Source organism: Pleurodeles waltl, chromosome 10, assembly GCF_031143425.1.
Source record: "Pleurodeles waltl isolate 20211129_DDA chromosome 10, aPleWal1.hap1.20221129, whole genome shotgun sequence".
Classification (NCBI taxonomy): Eukaryota; Metazoa; Chordata; class Amphibia; order Caudata; family Salamandridae; genus Pleurodeles; species Pleurodeles waltl.
In genome coordinates this window covers 713,573,336-713,600,131 of record NC_090449.1, presented here as the reverse complement: position 1 = coordinate 713,600,131, position 26,796 = coordinate 713,573,336, and the positions used below count along the sequence as shown (strand labels likewise).

The 26,796-nt window shown below is 50.3% G+C and overlaps 1 protein-coding gene across 1 annotated transcript in view; it reads left to right on the top strand.

Moving 5' to 3' along the window:
• CREM (cAMP responsive element modulator) overlaps positions 1-26,796 on the top strand; it is an 823,729-nt gene that overhangs the window by 351,784 nt on the left and 445,149 nt on the right. The gene's annotated exons all lie outside the window — the stretch shown is intronic.

Below are 26,796 nucleotides of genomic sequence, written 5' to 3'. Positions count from 1 at the left end.
AGTGTCGGTTTCCGGTAGATACAGTTATCAGTCCAGAAGGAGGTGATATGCTTCTGACATTGCAACAGGAAAACCCCCCGAAAGATAGCAGGGAAAGAGCTGCTGTAACACCACTGGGTGCATCAATTAAAGAATTTGTGGGAAAATACTTTAATAAGACTCCTAATCTGTCCCAGGTTATAAAAAGGAAAAATACATCTGAATCCAATCAGAGTGAAATTGAATGGTGTATAACGAATGACTTCCATACTTCAGATTCCCTACAGATTGAGGATTTATTCCTAGGGGGAGGGATAGACGAGACCATTGTTGGGATGCTTTTGATGGACTTAGGTTATCCTCATCACCTTGTCTCTCACCTCAAGTAATGGGCAGCGCTATCTTAGAGGAAAGACCCCCGTTTTATATTGCTTTAGAGAAGGAGTGTTTAGGAAAGGATGATAGGGGCGCAGGGTAGGCAGTCCGCTCTTACCTTATATACCACCACCATATCCGCTGCATCCTTATTAGAAGTAATGTGCTTAATGCAGAAAACCCTACAGGCTATTTTAGAAGTGCTGACGGTAAATAATGATTTAGGTAAAGTACATAAAAATCAACTACAAGGGATAATGGAAGAATTGAAACAAATAAATAGCTGTATGCCGGTACTGGTGCGGCCAGCACCAGAGAAAAGGATTCAGGAGACAGGTAGGCCCACAGGAAGAGGGGAGAGGATAGTTTGGTATATGAAATCAAGGACAACCTCAAGACAAGGACAAGAAGCGGTTGCTCCCAAAAAAGGGAGTATACCGCAAAAGGGATCCAAAGTATTATATATAGAAGACACCCAGTTACCAAAAGGGAAAAGGTGTCCCCAAAAGGAGTGTAATGAAAGAAAGCAGGAAAAAAAGGAAGGGAGTGACTCTAAAAGGTTGGTAATAAGTGGAGAAAATGGAGAGGAAGAAAATTTCGATCGCCAGGAGAAGGGTAGCCCCTTACGACTATCAAAGGGACCCGGAATTAAGAGGAGGATAGAATTTGTAAATGGAAGCGAGAGTAGGTAGGTATATTTGGATCCCTGGGGATGGGCGATTGGGAGAAAACAGCGGAGGAAGCTTAAGCCTTTGAATTGTTCACACCTTTTATAAGTTATGGGAAAGTGCCCAAGTCTATGTGAGATTATGTCAGAGGACATAAGGCAAATAGGTTTTACCATAAACTCTGAAGACAGTGAGGTGACAAAGGCACTTTTTTATTCAGGATGTGTTAGACAATTGGTATTGAGGGCAGAGAAGGAATTAGAGAAGGAGGGTATAAGATTGGTCCAAATGAGAGAATCTGGGAATGGAGAAAGAAATAGTAGAGCCCTCAAGGGTCATGCAGGCCTGCTCCCCGCACCCCGATCAAGTGTAGTACAGCCTGGTAGCCCCTAAAAATCAAGCAACGTGTGTGGACGGAACTAAGTTCAGATTAAGTGTAACCATAGCTCCCGAGCATAAAGGCCCAACGTTGAGGAACCGTTTTGAGCCCCTCTTAAACCCCCTTGGTAATTATAGCGGGGGGAGTTGAGTGACTTGGACTAGGAATCAACCTCTTCGCACAGCCATCCAATTTTCTCCTGGAACTTAGGAGGTTATAAAAAACACTTAAAACAAGACTTATTCAAGGAAAGGTTGGAAAATTATGATATAGTGTGTTTCCAGGAAACTTGGTTGTTGGAGGGTCAAGGCAGCTCATGATAATCAGTGTATATATTCAGCCAGGGATGATACTTGATTATGATATTCAGCTGGGTCTTCTTGAGAAAGACTTGAAAGCGATATGTATAGGTAAAGCAGAACAGCTGGTTCTGATCTTGGGAGATTTTAATCATAAATTAGATCCTGCAAGTAGCGATAAATTGTATAAGGAGCGGTTGACTACTGCACAGATACCGCAAAGTAATTTCCCCAAGACAGAGGATACGGCCCGGGATGGGGCCCCAGTAAGAATCTTAGGTTCTCTAGATCTGTTCTGCTTTAACGGATGCATGAATACAGACCGCCCGGCAAAACAGACTTTTCAAATAGGCAATCAAGTTTGTCCTATTGATTATGCCTTCATAAATTCTTGACACTTCGGAGAAGTGTCGGGCTTTGGAATTGGGCACCTAGAGGGTAGTGATTACTGGCCCCCTACAGTTAATACTCGGGAGAGGGAATAACGCCCTAAGAGAAAGAGGAAAATATGGAGGCACTGCAGGTAGAGTACCCGCGTAGGATAACTACCCGAATCACAGAAAACAGCCTGAAAGTGCTTAATGAGCTGATAGTAAATTATCGGGATCTTAGGGTGGAGGCAGACCCTAATGATGTCTTTAGGGGATACTATAGGGTAATTGTAATTAATTAAAGTAAAATTTAAAACAACACAGGAGAACACGACTAAGGGAGAAGTCGGAAAGATCAATAACGATATCTGGTATAATCATGAATGCAGGATTCAGAAGCGGAATGTGCAGAAACTAGAAAGGGATTTCAGGAAGAGTCGCACTAAGGAAGTAGAACGGAAGCTCTGCCTAGCAAAGCAAGGTTATAAAAAAAATCTTAAGGATGAGGAAATGGGTGTACATAAATAGGAATTGGGAAGTTATGCTAGATATGATAGGAATGCATAACATCAGTGGGTTCAGGTAGTTGGTGAGGGAGGGAAAAATCACTGGGAACATGCAGTGTTTGGTTGGTGAAGTTGATTGGAATAAACATCTGTGCAATGTATACAGAGGGGGAAGGATGCTGAGGTAAAACGTAGAAATAAAGTTGAGTTAGGTAGGGTCTTAAGATCAGCTATCTCCTTGCGAAAGATAAAAGAAACAATAGCAGCGCATAAGCTAGCTAAAGCAGCAGGGCAAGACAACCTTCCAGGGATAATAAAAAAAAAATAACATTGACTGGTGGGCAAGACATTTTTATGTCACCTTTCATAAAATTCTTGACTCCGGTTGTTCCCCTAAGAACTGGAAGGGTGCAATAATTAGGCTGATCAATAGAAAAAGATTACCCAACAGAGTCAAAAATATATCGCCTGATTAGCTTACTGGGTGTAGGCGAAAGCGTTTTTCCCAAGTTATTGCTGGGTCAAATCAAATCCTGGGCAGAGTTAAACAACATAATCCCGGTAGAGGAAGGCGGATTTAAAGAATGTCACTTGACAATAGACCACTGTTTTAGTCTTCAGTCATTGGCAAAAAAGTCAATTGAAATACAAGGGTGTCTATTTTGCTGCTATGTTAATTTCCATGACGCTTTTGATTTGGTGGATCAGAATTTGTTATGTGATATGTTGAAACGGCCTGGGGTCGAGTCTGATCTACTTTTTACTCCAGTATTGGGACTTTCATAGATTCACATGCTTGAATCCTTACCCGTCGTTGAGATGGGAGTCCCCTGTACATCAAAACAGCAATACATATAAGCTACTGTAATGAAGAAAGGCCCAAAGGCTTTCACTTTATAGATCAAATCTGTTTATTAATTTTAAAGTTGAAAACATCGCATACATACCACATCTCAGTGTGCCATTAGGCTCATACTTAGCTTAGTTCATGCGAAACAATAAGAAAAAAACAAGAAAGATTAAATACAAAATACAACAGCATTTCCCCGCTGCTGGCCAATAGTGCAAAAATCAGATAATCTCAGGCTCCTTTATAATATAATCCTGGTCATGCGTGGGTCTCCCCCTGAAAACCCGCCCCCCATACTCAAGTCAAATTCAGGACTCTCAAATAGGTAGGGCATGTCAATTCAGAAAACTCCCCAGATAGAATACGCAAGTATGGTTGCCATAGTTCTTTAAAGTCCCCACTCCGATGCAGTGAGGCCAGGGTAAGCTTTTACATAGCGAGGATAAACCAGAGCCTATGTAACCATGAAGTCGTTGCCGGGATCTGTTCAGAGCCCCACCCGGAGAGCAACAGTTGTATTGCGGCATTTAAAGCTAAAGCCATCTGTCGTCCCCTCAGTGACCTCAAAGGGAAGGAGACGGTTGGGAAGGCCAAGCAAAATATATGCAGGGAATCAGGGAATCTGAGTGTCAAAAGCCATGTCAACGGTGTCCAGTATGTATTCCCAATACCGATGTAACTTGGGACAATGCCATAATAAATGCACAAGCGACCCTCCCCGCATCCCCCCCAACAGAGACTAGATTTAGTGTGATCCCAGGCATGAATCCTTGTTGGGGTGTAATACCAGGAGGTGGTCACTTTATAAGCTGTCTCTGTACCTGCTGCGCTATAAGCTGTGTGGTGTGCTCTATAAAAAACACTCTCCCACTCATCCTCCGATAGCTCTCTTTCCAACTCCTTCTCCCATCTCAGTTGACCCTTCATCTTAGGCAGAGGGGCCTCCTCCCGCAAGAGGGCATAGAGCTCAGAAACCACTCGCTTGTTATCCTTTTTCGTGAGGATCCATTTTTCAAAAGGTGTTAATGGCCTGCCAATTAATGCTCTATTGGCTGGTTGCAGGACCCAATGTCGGATTTGATAGTACATCATCCTATCCGCCTCGGTCAAACCATATGTCTCCCTAAGCTGGTCAAAGGGAATAACTCCCTGCTCATCTAATAAATATCCCACCCTTTTACAACCCCCCCTCATACCATCGACGTAATTCTTCCGACTGTACTCCCAGGCCAAAATCAGGATTCGCACCCAGGGGGGTCATTGGGGACGGAAAGATCGTCAGGCCACCTCTGCCAGCGACCCAGTCCCACACCCTCATCGAGACCTCCGTGACCGGGGATATGTACAGCCCCCGTGCTCTGTGCCGACGCCTAAGCCAGGGTTCCTTCCATATGTGAGATCTGGCCACCGCCTGATCCATGAAACACCAATGCTTCTCGGAGGACGGACGGCTCCATTCCAAAAGGAAATGCAATTGTGAGGCTTGAAAATACCGTAGGAGGCAAGGGACCGCCAACCCACCCTGCCGCTTACGGCAATACAATACCTGTTGTGGTAGTCGTGTTGCCTTCCCCTCCCATATGAATCTTAGAACCGCCGATTAGAGGGTCGCTATCGTTCGTGGCGGAGGCTCCAACGGAAGCGATTGAAACAAGTACAATATACGCGGTAAGATGGTCATCTCAACTGCTGACACTCTGCCCAGCCAGGACAATTTAAGCCTCCCCATGTCTCTAGGTCGCGCTGCACCTCCTGGGTCAGTTTCGCGTAATTCAATGACGCCGTGCGGGCAACTGTGGAACCCAACTCCACGCCCAGGTATGGGAGCCCCGAAGGAGACCACATGAAATGGAATCGGGCCCTCAGGTCCGGTTCATGCTCAGGACTGATAAACTTGCCCATAGCCTGTGATTTTAGCATGTTAATTTGGAACCCCGAGACCCGACCAAATTCCTCTAAGACATCCATTAGCGCCGGCAGTGAGGTCATAGGCTCCGCCAAAGTAAGGATGACCTCATCCGCATATAATGATATTAGATGCTCGTCCCCTCCAAACCTCACACCCCTAATCTGAGGGTTGTCACGGAGCTTCTGAGCCATAGGCTCCATGTAAAGCGCGAACAGGAGGGGCGAGAGCGGGCAGCCCTGCCTGGTCCCCCTCTGGACCGCAAAGGGCAAAGAGAGCGTCCCATTAACCCGCACCGCCGCTCGAGGTGCCTGATAAATACAGCGAATCCATGCCATAAAGCCCGGCCCCAGTCTGAAGCGCGAGAGCACTTGAAACAGGTACGGCCAGTAAACCCTGTTGAACGCCTTTTCGGCATCAATGGACAAAAGAGCGCCTCCCTACGAGAGCGCTCCATTTTATCCATTAGGTGGAGCAATCTCTTGCTGTTATCGCTACATTGCCTGTGCGGTATAAACCCCGCCTGATCAGGATCCACCAGGCCCGGCATATAATAATTGAGGCGGTGTGCCAAGATACCAGTAAATAGTTTGGCATCTATATTCAGGAGGGAAATCGGCCTGTAAGAGGCGCACTCCTCAGGATCCTTCCCCGGCTTCGGGATGACCACTATAGTGGCATCCAACATGCAGACGTGAGGGTGCCCGTTTGACGAAAGGAGTTAGTCGCACCAGGACGGGTGCGAGTTCCACACAGAAGGTTTTATAAAAAAGCGCAGAAAAATGGTCGGGCCAGGGGATTTCCCAGTCTACAGTCTAGCAATTGCAGATATAACCTCCTCTGCCCGTATAGGTTGGTCTAACGAGTCTGCCTCTTTTGCTGCGGAAGTAATAGCTATATCCTGTAAAAAGGATTCTGGTGTAGAGACGCCAGGCTCCTCAGCCCTATATAGGCCTTCATAAAATTGCGCAAAGGCCTCTGCTATTTGGTCGCTCGTATGAGCTTCTGCTCCCGAAGGGGAGCGGACCATTTTAATCAATGACGCCGCCCGCTGCGCTCTCAACCTATGTGCCAGCAGCCTCCCACACTTATTACTTCCTATATAATATTTTTTGTTTAAGGCAGATTACCGCATATTCTGCCCTGTCCCAGTCCAGCCGCCTCAACTGCTTCCTCAATTTCTTGAGCTCGCGCCATACTCTAGGAGCACCAGTATGTTTATGTGAACACTCCAATGCCCTCACTCTCTGCTCTAGCCCCTCCCTAAGCTGTCTCCTCGCCCTATTGTCCCTAGAAGAAAGCGACATCACCTCACCCCTCAGGACAGCCTTCAGTGCCTCCAACAACGTTGCAATACTTATGGCCCCATCATCATTAAACCTAAGATATTCGATAATTGCCCTTCGGATCGCCTCTACTGTTGAATTGTTCTGGAGCATCGAGTCTCTAAATCGCCAGCCTGGTGTGCCCACCCGCACCATGTCCATGTGAATCTCAAATGAGACTGGGGCATGATCCGACAGGGCCTGTGCCTCAATCGCTGAGTTTCTAACCCGGGTGAGAAGCTCCTGAGTTGCCAAAAAGAGGTCCAACCTAGCATATGTTCTGGTTGCCGATGAATAAAAGGAATAGTCTCTCGTCAAGGGGTGCGCCCTCCTCCACACATCCACCAGGCCACACTCACTCAGCCACTGTTGACCGGCATCCGACAAAGACCCCTTCTGCCCATACCGTTGGCCTGATCGGTCCAGAACCCTGTCCATCACCAGGTTAAAGTCGCCCCACAGCAATACGGCTCCATCAGGAGATTGGAGCAGCGGAGTCAAAGCCTGTCTTAGGAAGGTTTCTTGTTGGGAATTAGGTGCATATAATGAAGCGATTGTAAAAGAGAAACCTCCCACTCTAAGCCTCATAGCTAAAAGCCTCCCCGGGACCTCATGCATTTGTGATACTACTTCCCCAGGGAAGGAATGCGAGAGAAGTATCGCCACCCCTGTGTGCTTTGATGGTAACGAAGACCAGAACTGCCTGGGGAACCACTGAGATCGCATACGATAGATGTCCTTATGGACAAGATGCGTCTCCTGGAGGAGACATATATGACTCCCCGATCTCTCCAAGGCGGATAGTATGGCAAACCTCTTGGTGGGGTTATTAACCCCTCTAACATTTAAGCTTATACATTTAATAGTCATAACCCATGCGGAGGGGATCAAGCAAAGGAGCCGAATCACACCAGGGAGCCGCCCCCACACGGAACTCCAGATCGCTTAAAAACCCCAGGTCCAGGAGTGTCACTACAGAAAGCCAGTATTGCAGTTAAACCCAGCAACAAATAACTAACGAGCACAACAGGTGCCTACAACACAATAGTCCTTGATCATCGAACTCCACAAGGTAAAGTCTCCAAGGGGCAGTATATCCACCCATTGCAAGTAACCAGGTCCATCGCCCCCCCCGCCCGACCCTCTCCGACAGACAGCGTGCTGTTAGCAGCGCGACCCAAAGCTGACCCAGACACCCCCGAGCCGCTTCCTAGGCCGAGGTTCCGGCGGTCACATTGTTCAAGGCGGATTCTCTCTCCGATCTCAGCTCCGAGGCCGTCGGGCGCTGCACCTTCCTTCTCTTCTCTTTTCTCCGCCAATGAGGGGGACCCTCCGACGGAAGAGCCGCCTCCTCACAGGCCTCTCAGCCTATATCCTCCAGGTCCAAGACACGGCCCGCCTCCTGGACGGATTTCACCTGCCGAAGCTGCTCCTCCCAGCGGAAGACCAAGCGGAACGGGTGGCCCCAGGAATACGACACGTTATGCGCTCGCAAGTGATCCGTGATCGGTTTAAACTCTCTCCGCCGCTGCAGGGTCCGCACAGATAGATCGTGGAATAGCTGTAGATCATGCCCTCGGAAGGCTACATGCTGCTGATTGCGGGCCCGCTGCAAGATCTTTTCTTTAAGAACAAAGTTATGCAGGCAAGCCAGAATATCTGGGGTGCGTCCTCCAGGGCCCCCCGCACGCCCAACCCGATGGACCCGATCCAGGACGACCTCCATTGTTTCCTCCGGGCCCAGCAAGGAGCGGAACAAGTCCACCACGTAGGCTCCAATGTCCTCCTTTTCCGCGCCGACCGGGGCCCCTCTAATGCGAATATTTTGTCGCCGGGAGCGGTTTCCCAAGTCCTCAACCGCCATCTGGAGGAGATCCTGCTGTTCACGGAGGCGGACTACCTCTTGCTGCAGTCCCGCCACCTCCTCGCCACGAGGGATCTCATTATCTTCTAGCTGCGACACTCGTTCACCCAAGGAGGAAACCTCTCCTCGCAGCTCCCTCACCTCCTGCGAGATGTCCCTGCGTAGCTCTTGAATATCGCCCCTGAGCGAGTCAAACAGGGAGGTCAAAAAGCCCTTCGTTACCGGGGAGCTCTCTTCTGAGTCCGTCTCTGCCCGGCTCTCCGGGGTCCCCATCCCAGACACCTCCTCCGGCGTGGTCCCCGATGCCAGGCGCGTTCCGGCAAGCATGTCCCTCGCTGAACGCTCACGTTTTGATTTTGCCATCGCCATTTCGCACGGACCTGGTCACGACTCGCCAACTCAGTCCCCCGGGGCCACATAAGTCTCTGTACAATGCCGCTCTGCTACCGCCTCCCTGTTAGGGACCACACCTGGTCCAGCCCACAGGAGCCACCGCTCACCAACTTGTTCAGCAGTCCATCGGTTTCAAGCAGTAATACAGGGCCTGCCACCAGGCCCTCAGCCTCTGTCAGGGTCCCGCGCTCCACTAATCCTCCGTCAGCCGCTCAGCGGAAAGGAGCACCGGCTCTGGGACCCCAAGCCAAGGGCAAAAGCCGGGGCCCCCCACTCCTCCAGCGCGTCCAGGCACCCAAGGGCCAGCGCCCACTGCAAAAATCCACAGTTCAAGGGCCGAAGGGGAGCCCCCGGGTCCTCCTACTCCCCCGGCGCCCAAACTCCAAGGGCCGCCGGAGGAAAGCACGTACCGCGGCCCAGGCCATCTCCTCGGCTGAGCCGCGACCACGCCCCAGCTCCGAGGCCGAGCCCCTCTCTTCCGCGGGAGCCGGCGAAACCCGTTCCGGGCCGACACCGATCGGCAAGTGCCCTGAGGGTGTCTCACGACTCGGGGGGAGCCTCCAGGCTTCCCCCAGGCAGGCCGCGTGTCGCTGATGTAGGTCGGGGCGGCGGAGCGCTCAAGGATCCGTCCTAGCACTCCGCCATCTTGGGCACGCCCCCCTAGGGCTTTCACTATAGTAGCCTATCTTTATCTCTATGAGCAAAAAGGACTAAATCAAGCCCCAGCCAAACAGGCTTCCCCTCCCTGTAAAACCCTCCTGCAAGAAGCTCCCTTCCCTCAGATTTTCTACCGCACGTCGTGCTAGGGAGTCTCCATTGAGCTCTGCTCAGTCAAATCTCCAGAGAAATCTATCTCTACTGGTTTTTTTTTTCAGAGAGTGGATTTCTTCAGCAAGTAAGGTGTCATCTTCTTACTTTACTTAAGAGAGCTGTATTTTGACAAAATTCATTTTCAGAGCCTGTTAAACGTGTGGGAAGAAAAGGCTTCACTTTGAAGCCCCACACAAGGACTGCATTTATTGCCTCTATCCTGACCATGTAGCCAAAGACTGCAAGGTTTGAAGGACCTTTTCCAACAAAACCCTCAAGGACAGAGAGGGTAGGCTACTGATTTGGCTCCAGAAATTGAAATCCGGATCAAGCCCAGTGTCTGGTTCTGACAGTGAGGAAACTTCCTCCTCCTCAAGAAAGTTACAGAAAAGAGGCAGATCTCCTCAACCCCACCATTCTGAGGGTCTACCTAGAAAGGCTCATAAAAAGACCAAACAGGTGTCTTCTAAAGCTGGCAGTCCTTCCAGTTCGCCTCACAGGAGTTCTGTTTCATCTAAAAGACACTCAAAGGAACATTCTGTCTGCTCAGAACACAGCAAAAGAGCCTTTTCTGAGCCTCGAACGCCACCTCCTGTGGTAAAACGTGTCTTAAAGAAGCCGTCTGAAAAATCTGCGACAACGACACCGTCGACGACAGCATCGTCGACGAGAGCACTGTCAACGGCAGTGTCTAAAGGTGTCTTTACAGCCTCGTCGTTGACTACGACAACATCTACTGTCTCTACAGCAGCTTCTTCCTCAATGACGATCATTTCGACGACGTCCTCATCGACAGCGTTTGTGGTCACTTCACCCATCGCTTCTCCTCCGTCGACGATGCTGCTGCTGAGACCATCTACGATGGTGCTACCGTTGTCAGCTCCCTCGTCAACGAGTCTTTCTCCGTCACCAGTGATGTCTTCGTTGACGGTCCCGTCGGCGCTGCCGTTGGTGATGCCGTCGACCATGCCGATGCCGTCGGTGATGCCGTCGACAATGCCATCCACGTTGCCGTCGACGATACCGTCGACAAGAGTTAAAGGACATAGGAAGTCTGATTTCCTTTCGCCATTGGTGACACCTCCAAGTAGGGTATCAGCGTTGGTACCTACACATCACTTGGAGCCAGAAGATTCGGAAGATGAAGGTCCTTTTGGGGTTGCTCATAGCCCATCAGAATTGCATGTCAAGTGCCAGGATCTAGAGGAGGACATGCAGCATGATCCGCCCTCATTTTATCCACAACCACACAAGTATCCCTATCAAGAACAGATGGTTTCTTTGCCAGGATCACTCATAGCTGACTTGCAGCTGATGTTGGATGACTGTAGGAGGCGGTTTCCACCAGCTGGCTCGGAGATACAGCAACCTTCTATCACACCCTCTGTGTCACTTGCTTCTACTCCGGTTCATCCAGGGGTCCAGCCACTGCATGTACCACCACAGACGCAAGCTTCAATCCCTACACAGGATCTGTCCTCTTCTGATGATGACAGAGGGGAGGGAGAATTGCCGGATGCCATAACAGAGTGGGATGATTATCAGATTCCTACTCCGTCTTCACCCTCCCCGGTTCCATTGGATTCCCCTCCTGGTGACGTCAGGGGTTTTCACAACTTGCTGGAAAGAGCTGCAAAGAGATTTGAGCTGCCCTTGCTCACGAAGCAGATGGACTGCTTCTTGTATGATTTCAAGGAACCATCTCAGAAAAGTGTGAAATCTATGCCAATTGTAGACTATATATGGGATGAGGGCATCAAGGTAATGAAGAACCCGGTGACAGTCACCCTGGTTCTGCCTCGCCTTGATAAGAAATATAAGGCCCCTGAAGTCTCTCTGGCCTGCCTCACGGGCCATCCCAAACTGGACTCAGTCATTGCCCAGGCGGCGCAACGTAGATCCAGGAACCCTTCAGCGCCAATCTCTACCCTACCGGACAAGGAGGGTAAGAGGCTTGATAATATGGGGAAACGTTTTTCTTTGATGGCTTTGCTTATAATAAGAGCTTTTAATTCTTTGGCTATCATAGGCAGATATGATAGACAGCTATGGGTGGACATTGCGCCCTATCTGGATCAGCTGCCAGAGGAGTCTAAGTTGGAAGCCAAGAAAGTCTTGCAAGAAGGGGAGAGGTCTTCTGCCAAAGTCATAGACTGTGTTATGGATATCGCCACCACGGCTTTCTGACAGGTGGCAGGTGCTGCGGTTCTCAGAAGGCTGGGTTGGCTCCAGGCGACTTCGTTTAGACCCGAAGTTCAAAACAAAATTCTGGACCTCCCTGTTAATGGTGAAGCCCTATCCGGGAAGCACATTGATGATGCGCTTCAGTTGATAAAGACGGATAGTGACACAGCCAGGTCCCTTGGCACTCTGCAGTTTAAAAGACAGCCTTTTCGGGGAGCTAGAGGTCGGGGGTATTCGTCGTATAGAGCAGGCTTCCAACAGCATAGATACCCCTCTGTCTCTGCGGCTTCTCACTCCTTTCGTCCCCAGTTCCAACAGAGGCTGCCTCCACAAGCGGCTTATTCGAGACCTTCACAGAGAGGAAACGCTGGAAGGCAAGCGAAAGACACAGGACGTAGACAATGACTCTCTGCCATCTCCGGCTATGAACCTTCCCTTGGATACAAAACTAGGGGGAAGGATTTCCCTTTATTTTCACAATTGGCAAAAGATAACATCAGACCAATGGGTCCTAAATCTCATTCAATTTAGCCATACTTTGGAATTCTTGCAGTACCCTCCTACAAGACCTCCCCTCCCTCGAAGGGTGAAACACTTGCATCTGCTCAAGCAGGAAGTCGATTCCATGCTCCTCAAGGGAGTTATAGAGAGGGTTCCACATCAGGACAGAAGAAATGGTTACTACTCTTGATTCTTCCTAGTTCGAAAGAAGCGGAAAAGTTGGCGCCCAATCCTAGACCTCAGGGATCTCAATACTTATCTCAAGAAACAATAATTCCGTATGATCACCCTAACAGACATACTGTCCCTTCTAAATCCGGGAGATTACATGGTCACCCTCGATTTGCAGGACGCGTATTTCCATATCTCTATTCATCCTTCCCACAGGAAGTACCTCAGATTTGTAGTAGCCGGAGACCATTTCCAGTTCAAAGTGTTAACCCTTCGGTCTGAAATCGGCCCCCAGAATCTTTACCATATGCTTGTTTCCAGTAGCAGCTTTCCTCAGAAGGCAGAACCATCCAGTCTTCCAGTATCTGGACGATTGGCGGGTCAAGGCCAGATGCCGGTCTCAGGCACAGAAGTCCACAAGCGCTTGCATAGAGCTGTTCACAAACCTGGGCTTAACAGTCAACCGTGAAAAGTCAGCCTTCCAGCCCTTAAAGAGGAGAACTTTTCTAGGGGCAATACTGGACACTTCCACCAACAATGCAACTCCTACAGAGGACAGAAGGAGAAAGCTCATATCCCTCGCGAGGCGCTTACAAGAAAGAAAGTATGTTTCAGTTCGCCTCTTCAAGTCCCTGTTAGGGATGATGTCCTCCTGCATTCCAGTGTACATTTCTGTCGTCTCAGAATGAAGCCCCTACAGGAGCAGCTAGATCTTCAGCGGACGCAATCCAGGGGGTCTTTCGACGATTTCATCAAAATAACGAAGCCCATGATATCTCCTATAGCTTGGTGGACTCAGGAGTCTCACTTAGCAAGGGGACTTTCTTTTGTTCCCCAACAAGCTCCTTGGGTGGTAACTACAGACGCTCATCTCAAAGGGATGGGGTGCCTTCCTCCAACACCTCTGAGTCAGGGGCAAATGGAAACCTCATCAGAAGGTCTTTCACATCAATTTGCCTCGAATTGAAAGCTGTTCGACTGGTGCTTTGCGCTTTTCTTCCAAAAATAAAAGGTTCATCAGTACTCATTCGGACGGACAACACTACAACGATGCATTATTATATCAATAAGCAGGGAGGAACCAGGTCTCTGCTCTCATCGAGAGAATCTCAGCGCATTTGGGAATCGTTGATCAACAACCAGATAAACCTTCGAGCGGAACATGTCCCAGGCGTACAGAACATCATTGCGGATTCTCTGAGCAGATCCAATCGTCCAACCACGAATGGGAGTTGGTATCAAGGAGTCTTGAATCAAGTCTTCTCCCCATGGGGAAAACCAAACCTGGATCTCTTCGCCACCCCGCAGAATGCGAAATGCTGATTCTTCGCAAGTCGGGATCACCATCGGGGCTCTTGGGGGAATGCGTTTACCATGGCATGGTCAGGAATTTATGCTTACGCTTTTCCTTCCATTCCCCTAATACCAAGAGTTCCGGTGAAGATCAAGATCGAGCTCCTTCTGATTGCTCCGGCATGGCCCGCCAGTTTTGGTGTACAGAACTCCTTCACTTCTCACAGAACCACAACATCCCACCCTTCTAACAATGAGCCAGGGCCAAGTTCTCTACCCGATCCGGCTTCACTTCACTTGACAGCCTGGCTCCTGAACACCATGAGTTTGCGCATCCTGATATACCTTCGGATTGTAGAGCCATCCTCGCTAGAGCGGCAGCTGAGAGTACCAGCTAATGTTATCGTCTGAAGTGGAGAAGGTTTTGCTCATGGTGTGCACAAGTTCTGGTGCATCCTTTTTATTCATCGCCACTGCAGATACTGCCTTAGCTTCTCCTCCTGGCCAGATCAGGTTTGGCTATTTCCTTGATTAAGGTCCACTTGGCAGCGATTTCCCACTATAGGCGTACAGAGAACGTACCTCCTTTGTGGTCTGCAAGAGTCATAAAGTTGTTTCTTAAGGGTCTGTTCAGGTCTTTCCCTCCAGTTCGGTCCCCTCCTCCATCATGGCACCTTAATTTGGCCTGGTCTCAATTAATGAAATCGCCGTTTAAGCCAATTCACAAGGCGGATTTGAAGTTTCTATCCTGGAAGGTCTCTCTCTTTCTTGCTCTTACCTCAGCCAGAAGAGTGAGCAAGATTCAGGCATTCACTATCCAAGATCCTTTCTTGCAATTCAAGAGAGACAATGTAATTTTACGAACAAACCCAAAATTTATACCTAAGGTCCCGTCGTATTTTTGTATACCAGCCGGTGGTACTGAAGTCATACTTTCCAAATTCATCGATGCCAGCGGAGCAATCTCTGCATTCTTTGGACGTTCAGAGGTGCCTGAAGTTTTATCTTGAGAGAACTAAGCAATTTAGACAATCAAACCAGCTTTTTGTGGCATTTAGTGCTCCGCGTAAAGGCCGAGCATTATCCAAGCAGGGGATTGCAAGGTGGATAGCCTCTGCGATTAATAATTGGCATACAGAGGCAGGAAAACCCTTGCAGAATCCAGCGCGTGCACATTCAACAAGGAAAATGGCTGCATCCATTGCGCTTTTTGCAGGAGTGGCCGTCCAGGACATCTGCAGGGCAGCCACGTGGAAGTCAACACATACTTTTGCGAAACATTACTGTTTAGAAGAAACTCAGCAAGGTGATATGGCGGTAGGACAAGCGGTTTTACAACATCTTTTCCAGTAATGGTGAGCTGTCGTATTTCTTTATTCCTTTTTTCCCACCAGCCCAGTTTACTTTGCACACATTGTATAGGTTTGTCTCTTCCTTTAAGGTTGTGATATTTCTTATTTTTTCTACTCAAGGTGACGTTCACTTGTCATATTTATTTCTTATCTAATAGTGTATCTTTCCTACATGATCTTTTTCTTCAGTGATTCTGCTGATATAGCTATGTTCCAGGACCTTGTGTATATATGTCTATAACTACATGTACAGGTATGGATTGATGCTATACTATGGGGGTCATTACAACATTGGCAGTAAAAGGCGCTTACCGCCGTGCAGAAGACCGCCAATACACCGCCGCGGCGGCGGCATTCCACCACAGCTATTATGACACACATCTTGGAATCCGCCGAAAATCAGACACCCACACAACACCGCCACACCAAAGGTCAGTGATAAACTGGCGGAAACAAATCCTCCACCTCCACGCCAACAGAAACACGCCCATGCTATTACGACCCACGAATCCACACGGCGATCTTTCAACCGTGGTATTCCATTGGCGGTACACACCGCCGCGCTCAAAATACACACACATCTCCAAAACACCGCCACATTGGACAATTCCAAATACACACACCTGATACACATACACACACCACTCCCACACACCCAATACAATATAAAACACACACCCACATCACCCACAAACCCCTACTACCAAAAATCAGAGACGAAGGCGACAGAGAGAGAGCACAGAATAGACAGCCCCACCACACAGAGGCACACAACACCATCACCCACACAACATCCACGCACAAAACACCACACACCACTACACTCACCACAACCATCACCACATACACCACCCCACACATCACCCACACCACCCCATGGCACGCCAAAGACACCCCCGCTTCTCCGAGGAGGAGCTCAGGGTCATGGTTGAGGAAATCATACGGGTTGATCCACAGCTATTTGGCTCACAGGTACAGCACACATCCATAGCCAGGAAGATGGAGTTATGGCGCAGAATAGTGGACAGGGTGAACGCCGTGGGACAGCACCCAAGAAATAGGGAGGACATCAGGAAGAGGTGGAACGACCTACGGGGAAAGGTGCGTTCAACAGTCTCCAGGCACAACACCGCGGTACAGCGGACTGGCGGCGAACCCCCACCTCCTCCCCCACAACTAACAACATGGGAGGAGCAAGTCTTGACCATCTTGCATCCTGAGGGCCTCGCAGGAGTCGGTGGAGGATGGGACACTGGTAAGTCAAATCTTAACTATCATATCCCCCACCCTACCTGCATGCTATCACACACCCCCTCCCTCACCCCCTCCCCTATCACTACAACTCCTCACTAATGTACCCATGACACCAACCACCCATCCCAACACCAAGCCCTGCATGACACAACTAAGCATGGACACCCAGCACTAAAGCATGCCCACTGCACATACCCAGTACACCTCCACAACCATCACCACACAAACCCACACACAGGAATGCTTGCACTGGGGTACACAAACACCCACCCATTGCACCCCATTACACACACACATGCAATAATCATGCTCTTATGCCCATGCAGGAACACGAAAGACCGTCACCACACCAGAGGGTCCAGACAACACCACTCCACCCCCAGAAGAGGCCCACAGTGGCGAGAGCAGCTCTGCCCTACTGGATCCTGATGACCAGCCCGGACCATCGTGGGCCTCGGGACAGTCGGTTCCCCTTGCACAGGCACAGCCCAACACCGACCTTCCACCCTCTGGTAACACCAGCACAGCACCCACCCAGCGGGCCCAAACCTCCCTACCCAGGACAGGTCAATCAGCGGTGTGTCCACCACTACAGGGAACCCAGGATAACCCACCAGCCCAACAACAACAGGGACCTGGGGGCAGTGGTAGTGGGCACACGGTCCAGGGGACGGAGGCACAGGAACACAGGGGAACTGGGAGGGCTGCTGTGCGACAGGGGGCGGACAGGCCAAGGGAACCCACTATCCACGAGGCCCTCTCCTCCATCATGGGAGCATACCACCACTCCCAGGAGACGATGGCGACGGTCCTGGACAAGTTGCAGGAGACCCTGCGCCTGCAGGACGAACTGTATTTGGGGTTCAGGAAGGAGCTCAGGACCATCAGCTCCGCCCTGGGCACCATCGTAGGGGTGCTGAAGGACATACAGCAGACCTTGAGGGACACCGTGGCACTCCAAGGGGCCCCTGACACTAGCATGGACGATGAACTGCCCACCACCTCCGCCGGCGCTAGTGGACAGGACGCCCTGCCACAGGACCAACACACCAGCACCCCACCCCCTGCAGACGGACAATCACCACGCAAGCGGTCCCTGAGATCCAGGAACAGGACAGAGCAAGATGGCAAGACCCCCGCCAGGAAACTAGACCACCCTGATTGTCACCCCACTGTCCCACTTTGTTACCCTGTCCATACTTAAACTGCCCCAGCTCCACTTCCTATGCCCAGATGGGCAGTGCACCTGTGAGAGTAATAGACTGTACTCTGCCATGGACATTCCTCCGCCATCACCCATCCTCATTTTACAACCCTCTCCCATTTCTGAGCACTTAAATAAACACCCTTGAAACACAAAACAATCTGGAGTCAGTCTGTGATTTAGTAAAAATGTATTATCAATGACAGTGTCATAATGGGTGTACCATTGTAAAGCTAACATACCTATGTCACACATCACAAGCCCTTGAAGGATGCAAGCAGTTGACATGTAGGTAACCACACCTGTGAAACCGTAATGGGAGGGTACAGCTCAGTTACCAAATAGTGATTGAAATCGACAAACAGGATAGAGGTAGACGTGTGAAAGTTAATGTAATGCTAAAAATGAAAATTTTCTCACCTGTGTCTCACTGAAAATATTGCTGTATGACTGACTCCCTGTTGTCGTTGTCTTCTTCATCAGCTTCCTCCTCATCACTGTCCACAGGCTCCACAGCTGCTACAACACCGTCATCAGGATCATCCTCCTGCAGAAAAGGCACCTGGCGTCGCAAAGCCAAATTATGGAGCATGGAGCAGGTGATGATGATGTCGCACACCTTCTTCGGTGAGTAGAATAGGGATCCACCTGTCATATGGAGGCACCTGAACCTGGCCTTCAGGAGGCCGAAGGTGCGTTCGATCACCCTCCTAGTCCGCCCATGGGCCTAATTGTAGCGTTCCTCTGCCCTGGTCCTGGGATTCCTCACTGGGGTCAATAGCCAGGACAGGTTGGGGTAACCAGAGTCCCCCAATAGCCATACACGGTGCCTCTGGAGTTGACCCATCATATCAGGGATGCTGCTATTCCGCAGGATGTAGGCGTCATGCACTGAGCCAGGGAACATAGCATTAACCTGGGAGATGTACTGGTCTGCCAAACAGACCATCTGTACATTCATGGAATGATAACTCTTCCTGTTCCTGTACACCTGTTCACTCCTGTGGGGGGGGACCAGAGCTACATGGGTCCCATCAATAGCACCTATGACGTTGGGGATATGTCCAAGGGCATAGAAGTCAGCTTTAACTGTAGGCAAGTCCTCCACCTCAGGGAAAATGATGTATCTCCTTACGTGTTTCAGCAGGGCAGACAACACTCTGGACAACACGTTGGAAAACATAGGCTGGGACATCCCTGATGCCATGGCCACAGTTGTCTGAAAAGACCCACTTGCAAGGAAATGGAGCACTGACAGCACCTGCACTTGAGGGGGGATTCCAGTCGGATGGCGGATTGGTGACATCAGGTCTGGCTCCAACTGGGTACATAGTTCCTGGATTGTGGCACGGTCAAACCGGTAGGTTACGATGACATGTCGCTCTTCCATTTTCAACAGGTCCACCAGCAGTCGGTACACCGGAGGATTCCGCCATCTTCTCATATGTCCCAGCAGACGGTGCCTACGAAGGACAACAGCGAAGAACCAGTCATTATTCCTCCAGGTATGTACCCACAGTCATATACAAGACTACACCACTCACAAAACCCTTCCTGGATGTGTGTTGAGTGTAGGCCTAGCTATGTGTGACGCAGTAGTAAATGAAGCCATGTGGGCCCCTGAAATGGCGGCTGCCTGACCTCTAAAGTGGGACAATGGGATTGTGGGGTAACTGCGCTGGCGTTGCACACCGTCGCGGTAGGCGGTCGTAGACCGCGGCGCAATGCTGCATTGGTTAACATTGGACCCTATGGGTCCCAGGAGCCAATGAACAGGTGCGCTGGCGGTGATGATGCGCACCGCCGCGGACGTCACCGCCATTTTCTATCTCTTCAATCACTAGATACCCGACCTTCGACAGGAGAGGACCTACACTGCAAGTGCTGCTGTGACCTCGGTCTGGAAGCGACGATGGCTGCTGCCTCTGGGGAAAGGGCCCCTGCCTTCACTGCACAGGAGTTGGAGAAACTGGTAGACGGGGTCCTCCCCCAGTACACGCTACTCTACGGTCCTCCAGACCAACAGGTTAGTACCAAGGGAGCACGTTGTATGGGCTATGCCTGGGTGGAGAGGGCTGGTTGGAAGAGCGAAGGGGGCAGAGTTCATAGAACATTAATGCATGGGAATGAATGGGCCACATGGCCAGAGTAGGGAGGGGGCCACTCACAACGACGGTGCAGTTGGTAATGACTGTTCCTCTTTCCTTGTGTATGTCATGTAGGTCAGCGCCCACCAGAAGAGGGACATCTGTCGTGCCATCGCCAAGGAGGTCCGGACCCTGGGGGCCCACCAGAGACTGGGCACCCACTGCCGTAAGAGATGGGAGGACATTCGCCGCTGCAGCAAGAAGACGGCGGAGGCTCAGCTGGGGACGGCCTCCCAACGTGGGAGGGGTGCCCGTCGCACCATGACCACCCTGATGTTACGGATCCTGGCGGTGGCCTACCCGGAGTTGGATGGGCGCTTGAGGGCATCACAGCAGACACAAGGGGGTGAGTACAACCTCATTCTGCAGACTTTGCATGCAGTGGAGGTGTCTGGGTGGGGGAGGTGGGCTGTGGGTGTCCCTAGGCCAGGGCGAGTTCCGTAGGCAAGGCCCCTCCGTAATGTAGGCCATGTGGCACTCTACCCCACCTCAACAGAGTGCCAAGTCGAGGTATAGTTGCCCCTGTGACATCCATGTGCGCAGATGTCCACCATTGCCATATAGGCCAGATCCCAGAAATTGCATGTGCAGAGGGCAGGAGCACGGCGTAATGCAGGGGGCAGCTGCGTTTGTCTTGTCCGCCAACGGTAGCGGTATGCCATGCATTAAAACCCTCTTTCTTCTGCCTCCCCCCCCTTTTTCTGCTCTCCCTGTCCTTTTGTACATCAGCATCAACAGGCGGAGGTACAGTGGCACCGGAGCACGAGGGAGCAGCATCCCACATGGCCATGGAGGGCCACACCACGGACTCTGAATGCACCAGTGGGACGGAGGGCGAGGGGAGCTTCACGTCGGCCACCGGATCACCAAGCAGCGACACGGACTCGTTCGACGATGTGGGCTCCCTTGTGGTGGCGGCACCATCTGTGCCCCCCACCTCTACAGGTACAGCCGCCACCTCCCCTACCAGCACCGCCCTCCCAGCAGCCCCATAGCGTTCGCCCGTGCCCGCTCACCCAGGAGGGTGGGCATCACCTTCGCCCCAGGCACCTCAGGCCCTGCCCCAGTCACCCCTGCAGTCCTCAGTGAGGAGGCCATTGACCTCCTCAGGTCACTCACTGTTGGGCAGTCTACCATTGTGAATGCCATCCAGGGTGTAGAACGAGAGTTGCAACACGATAATGCATTCCTGGAGGTCATTCATTCTGGTCAGGCTGTCCTTCAGCGAACCCTGCAATCTTTGGCCTCAGCACTGATGGCAGCCATTGTCCCTGTGTCTAGCCTCCCCCCTCCAACTTCCTCCACCCAGACCCAATCTCCTGTACCCCAGCCCATCCCAAGCACACCTACAGACCAGCATGTACACAAGTCAACACACCCAAGTAGCTCAAGCAAACATAGGCACCACACACACCACAGGCACTCACGCAAGCCTCAGCCACATACAGACACAACAACATCCACTGCCTCCACTGTGTCCCCCTCCTCCTCTTCTCCCTCCTCCCTCCCAGTCTCGTCTACACACACACCTGCATGCACCACATCTACAGGCACCATGAATCGCACGAGGACACCCAGCACCACAGGCCGCTCACCTGCACTCACCACCTCCACTGCCATTTACACGTCCCCTGTGTCCTCTCCCAGTGTGTCTGTGACGCCCCCTCCCAAAGTACCCAAACGCCGGCAATCACTCACCCAACATCCATCCACCTCACAACAGCCTCCAGTACCTGCACCTGCACCCAAAACAGCTAAAGTGACACCTCCTACAACCACCTCCTCTTCCTCCACTCCCAGACCCCCTCCAGCTACCCATCACAGTGTTCGTCAGAAACTGTCCCTCTGTAAAGTTGACCTTTTTGCCCCCCCTACCGCCAATTCAACAGTCCCATCGTAGCGCCTCAGCCAAAAAGCCTCCAATACCAGTGGTGCCTGTTCAAGGTTTTTGGAGTGCACCGTCCACCAGGGCAGGCAGTAGGACCTGGAGCCAAGGCACTGGCAGCCCACCCCCTGTAAAGGCTCTAAAATTGGAGAGTGGACTGTTTTAAGACTCCTGGTGGGAAAACAACTGGCATGGGTTCCAAGGGGATTGGAGAGTCAGCTGTGACTCCACCAAAGGTGGGGAAGGGCCAGAGGAAGTCTCCCCAGCCTGTTGTGAGTGTCACGGCGGAGAAGTGCGCCATCATTTCCGGCGGTCAAGACACAACCGCCAGCACCGTTGTTACTGGTCCAGAGACCACCGCCAGAGTCACAGCCCAGGAGGGCCCAAGTATCGTCACTGGTCAGGAGACCACCGCCAGAGTCACAGCCCAGGAGGGCCCAAATATCGTCACTGGTCAGGAGAACACCACCAGAGTCACAGCCCAGGAGGGCCCAAGTATCGTCACTGGTCAGGAGACCACCGCTGGAGTCCGTGCCCAGGAGGGCCCAAGTATCGTCACTGGTCAGGAGACCACTGCCGGAGTCAGTGCCCTGGAGGGCCCCGGCTGCCACAGCCCCGCTGGGCAATGATGAAACGTCATGCCACACACCAATGTCCAGTGTAGAGAACGTCATGCCACACACCAATGTCCTTATCAGAACCGCCATGTGAAAGCACCGCTGAACAGGGCAAAGACGGCCATGGCAAAGCACCGCTGAACAGTCCTGAACCGCCATGGCAAAGCACCGCTGAACAGGGCAAAGACCGCCATGGCAAAGCACCGCTGAACAGGGCAAAGACCGCCATGGCAAAGCACCGCTGAACAGGGCAAAGACTGCCATGGCAAAGCACCACTGAACAGGGCAAAGACCGCCATGGCAAAGCACCGCTGAACAGTCCTGAAGCGGCATGTCAAAGCACCGCTGAACAGGGCAAAGACCGCCATGGCAAAGCACCGCTGAACAGGGCAAAGACCTCCATGGCAAAGCACCGCTGAACAGGGCAAAGACAGCCATGGCAAAGCACCGCTGAACAGGGCAAAGACTGCCATGGCAAAGCACCGCTGAACAGTCCTGAACTGCCATGTCAAAGCACCGCTGAACAGGGCAAAGACCGCCATGGCAAAGCACCGCTGAACAGGGCAAAGACCGCCATGGCACAGCACTGCTGAACAGGGCAAAGACCGCCATGTCAAAGCACCGCTGAACAGGGCAAAGACCGCCATGGCAAAGCACCGCTGAACAGGGCAAAGACCGCCATGGCAAAGCACCGCTGAACAGGGCAAAGACCGCCATGGCAAAGCACCGCTGAACAGGGCAAAGACCGCCATGGCAAAGCACCGCTGAACAGTCCTGAACCGCCATAGCAAAGCACCGCTGAACAGGGCAATGCACTGGGTAGGAATAAATGGACCGCCACATCAGGCATCCTTATCCCATGTGCAGCTGGGACAGTGACAGGACACGACCTTTCATGGGGAGACTCATCCAGTCTGGGCACCAGTCCCCCCCAAGACCAGTAGAGACCTGCATCAACTTGAGAGACTGTGGCTTTGCACTCCCCAGGATGGCACAGTGGGCAACCCACCCACTGTAGAGACTTGAGAGACTGTGGCTTTGCACTCCCCAGGATGGCACAGTGGGCAAACCACCCACTGTAGAGACTTGGGAGACTGTGGCTTTGCACTCCCCAGGATGGCACAGTGGGCAAACCACCCACTGTAGAGACTTGAGAGACTGTGGCTTTGCACTCCCCAGGATGGCATAAATGGGCATGGAGCCCCGTCGTGGATCTGGCTTTGCAGTCATCCGGCTGAGGTGCCCCCCCTTCCCTTCCCCCTGAGGTGCCTGTAGTATTTCTATCTGATGCCCCGGCAGTGTTCTCTCCGATTGTGGTCAGGTATCGTTTGTGGGCCTCGCCCATGCATTTTTGGACTGTTGGTGCACGGACATTGTTATGTACATATCTGCACTACTTCTCGTATTGTATATAATTATGACTGATTTTCAAATATATATCTGTATATTTTTGTATGACATGTATATTGGCACATTACATTGTTTGACCGATTTTTGCTTTGTGTATTCATTCTTCCGGGGGGATTGTGGGTTGTTACTGTGATTTTTTGTGAATGCATTGGTGTGTATGTTGTAATATGCGAGGGTGGGGGTGTTTGGTGTGTGTCCCCCTAACTTTTCCCTCCCCCCTCCCCCATGTCGTAGGTGCAGTACTCACCGTTGTCTGCGGCGCCTATGTAGCTGTTGGTCGTAGAGGAGCAGAAAGACAAGGGCAGGCAGTATTTGGAGTTCCGGCTCCATGGATTCCTCGTGGGATATGTTCAGGTGAGCGTTTTCCCATAACAAAAGCTGTTTCCGACGTGTTTTTATCCACGGTGAATCCGCCCCGGAAAAGGTGGCAGATTGGCGGGTTGTAATACTGTGGGCGGTACATTGCCTTCCGCCTGTCTGTTGGCGGTGACCGCTGTGCTGCTTGTCTGTACCGCCGTGGCGGGCGAAGTGTTAAAGTGGCTGTCTTTGTTGGCGGTTTCCGCCAGGGTCATAATTCCCTTTTTTTGTCCGCCAGCCTGTTTGCGGTATTTCCGCTGCTTTAATACCGTCCGCCAGGGTTGTAATGACCCCCTATGTGCTTCATTACTGCTTGCTATTCTGATTCAAGCATGTGAATCTATGAAAGTTCCAATACTGGAGTAAGAAAATAAGTTACTTACCTGTAACTGTATTTCTCCAGTATTGGAATCTTTCATAGATTCACATGCGACTCTCCCTCCTCTCCTGGGAAGCTCACTGTTTACTGTTTTTTCTTCAGATACTCTGACACTGGTGGTTGAGAAAATCTGAGGGAAGGGAGCTTCTCCCAGGAGGGTTCTAGAGGGAGTGGAAGCCTGATTGGCTGGGGCTTGATTTGGTCCTTTTTGCTCATAGAGATAAGGATAGGCTACTAAAGTGAAATCCTTTGGGCCTTTTTTCACTACAGTAGCTTATTTGTATTGCTGTTTTGATGTACCGGGGGCTTCTATCTCGACGATGGGGAAGGATTCAAGCATGTGAACCTATGAAAGATTCCAATACTGGAGAACTACAGTTACAGGTGAGTAACTTATTTTCTTCTCGTTCAGGGTCTACATTTACAGATTTGGCCCAAGTGATTTTAGATACAGGTGGATCGCTCTCAAAGAAGATCTCTATAAAGAATGGGTTGCGACAAGGATGCGTCTGGCCCCACTATTGTTAACTATATTTCTGTCTGACCTGCCAGGGTTATTAAAGAAGGCTAAGGGCCTTTCCCCAAAAATGGATGGCACCCATATCTCTTGTTTATTATATGTGGTTGACTTGGTGATAGTTGATATGACGGAGTTGGGGCTGCTAAGAAAATTAGATGCTTTCAATTCTTACTTTCAAAGGAAAAAACTTACGGTAAATTTGGATAAAATGAAAATAATGGTCTTAGGGAAAAGGTAGAGGGCATTTTCTTGGTGTCTGGGAGGAGATAAATTAGAAATAGTTTAAAAATATAAATATTTAGGTATGTGGTTTTACTCTGAATTAAGATGGAAAGTGCTTATTGAGTCTTTAAAAACCAAAGGCTTAACATCAGTTTGGGGTTTAAAACAGTTTAGTAGGAAGCATGGAGGACCGTCCCTTCATCCAGTACTTTCCGCCTTTAATGCTATGGTAAGTCCTCCATTTCAATATGGGGTAGAAGTTTTAACACTCACAGGAAGTTAAGCTGGGATGCGGAAGAAAGCAAATGTGCGAAACGCTGGCTCTCGCTACCTCCCTCAAGTATGATACAGGCTATAAGGGCGGAGTGCCAAATTACGGCGTGGAGTTACCAGGGAACGCAAGCCACATTGAAATTCTAGTTGAGCCTGTCGGATGAGGGAATTTCTGAATTTCTAAAATCACAAGATTTTGTAAAACGGAAATAAAGACAAGCAAATTAAACTGGGCATCCCAAGTGGGAGGACGGTTCGAAAAGATTTGTGTCCTCTTAGGCTTAGCTGCAAACCGGTGGCACGGAGAACAAATTCGAAAGCAGGAGTTGCATGCTGTGGTAAATAAAAGTGCAAGAGAAGCAGACATAGGGTGACTGGAGGGAAAGATTTCCACCCAGTTTATGGTGTGTGGGTGGAGAAATGACGAAAATGTCCCCTATATAGAGGCTCTACCTAACCCAAAGTTAAGAGATGCAGTGTTAAAATTCAGGGTCGGGTTAAACCCTTGTTATATGATCCCTAAAATAAAGGCCATAATGAGGGATGACCGGGGCTTATGTACATGTGGCTTACAACAGAAATGTTGTGCCCGATACATTTTATTGGACTGTTTATGGTTTTTAGAAGTACGGAAGAAGTTTTTAAAGCCAATCTTTTGGGAATGTAATTTAATAACCGGGATCAAGCACTTAAACTATTGGTAGATATGAGATTTTTCAATGTGACTTGTGCGCTAGGTCGATTTTTAATTGAAATACGAGGTGTCTTATTGGGGCTCTTTGGTTCCTCGCCATGTGTAAGAGCGTAGTATGTGAGGCAAAATATAGAGATGGCATTTTTTAAGATAAATGAGGTTTTTATAATTGTTTAAAAAAATAAGTAAAAAAAAAATTGCATTGTTGCTTCTATTTGATTTACTGCTGGATTCTATTTTTTATATGTCATACTTGCTTTCCTTCTGAGAAATACAGGACAACAGTTTTATCACCTTATCTTAGAATCAGGTTTTAAAGTAAAGCTCCATCACTTTATCTAGACTTGCTGTCATACGTAAATTGAAAGAATTTTTGTTTCTATTAGGAATCTAATCAGTTTTTTAAGCCAAATAAATAATTTATTTAACTGAACTGAACTAACTTGTATCACACTAGGCTATCAGGTAGCAAACAAACCATTACCAGGTAAACCTAGTGGTCACTCTACCAGAGGTGAAACAGCTACTAATGCTTGGCTCAGATATCTGCCCATAGGTGACATGAAAGCAGCTACTTGGGCGCCACTTCACACATCCACTAAGAATTA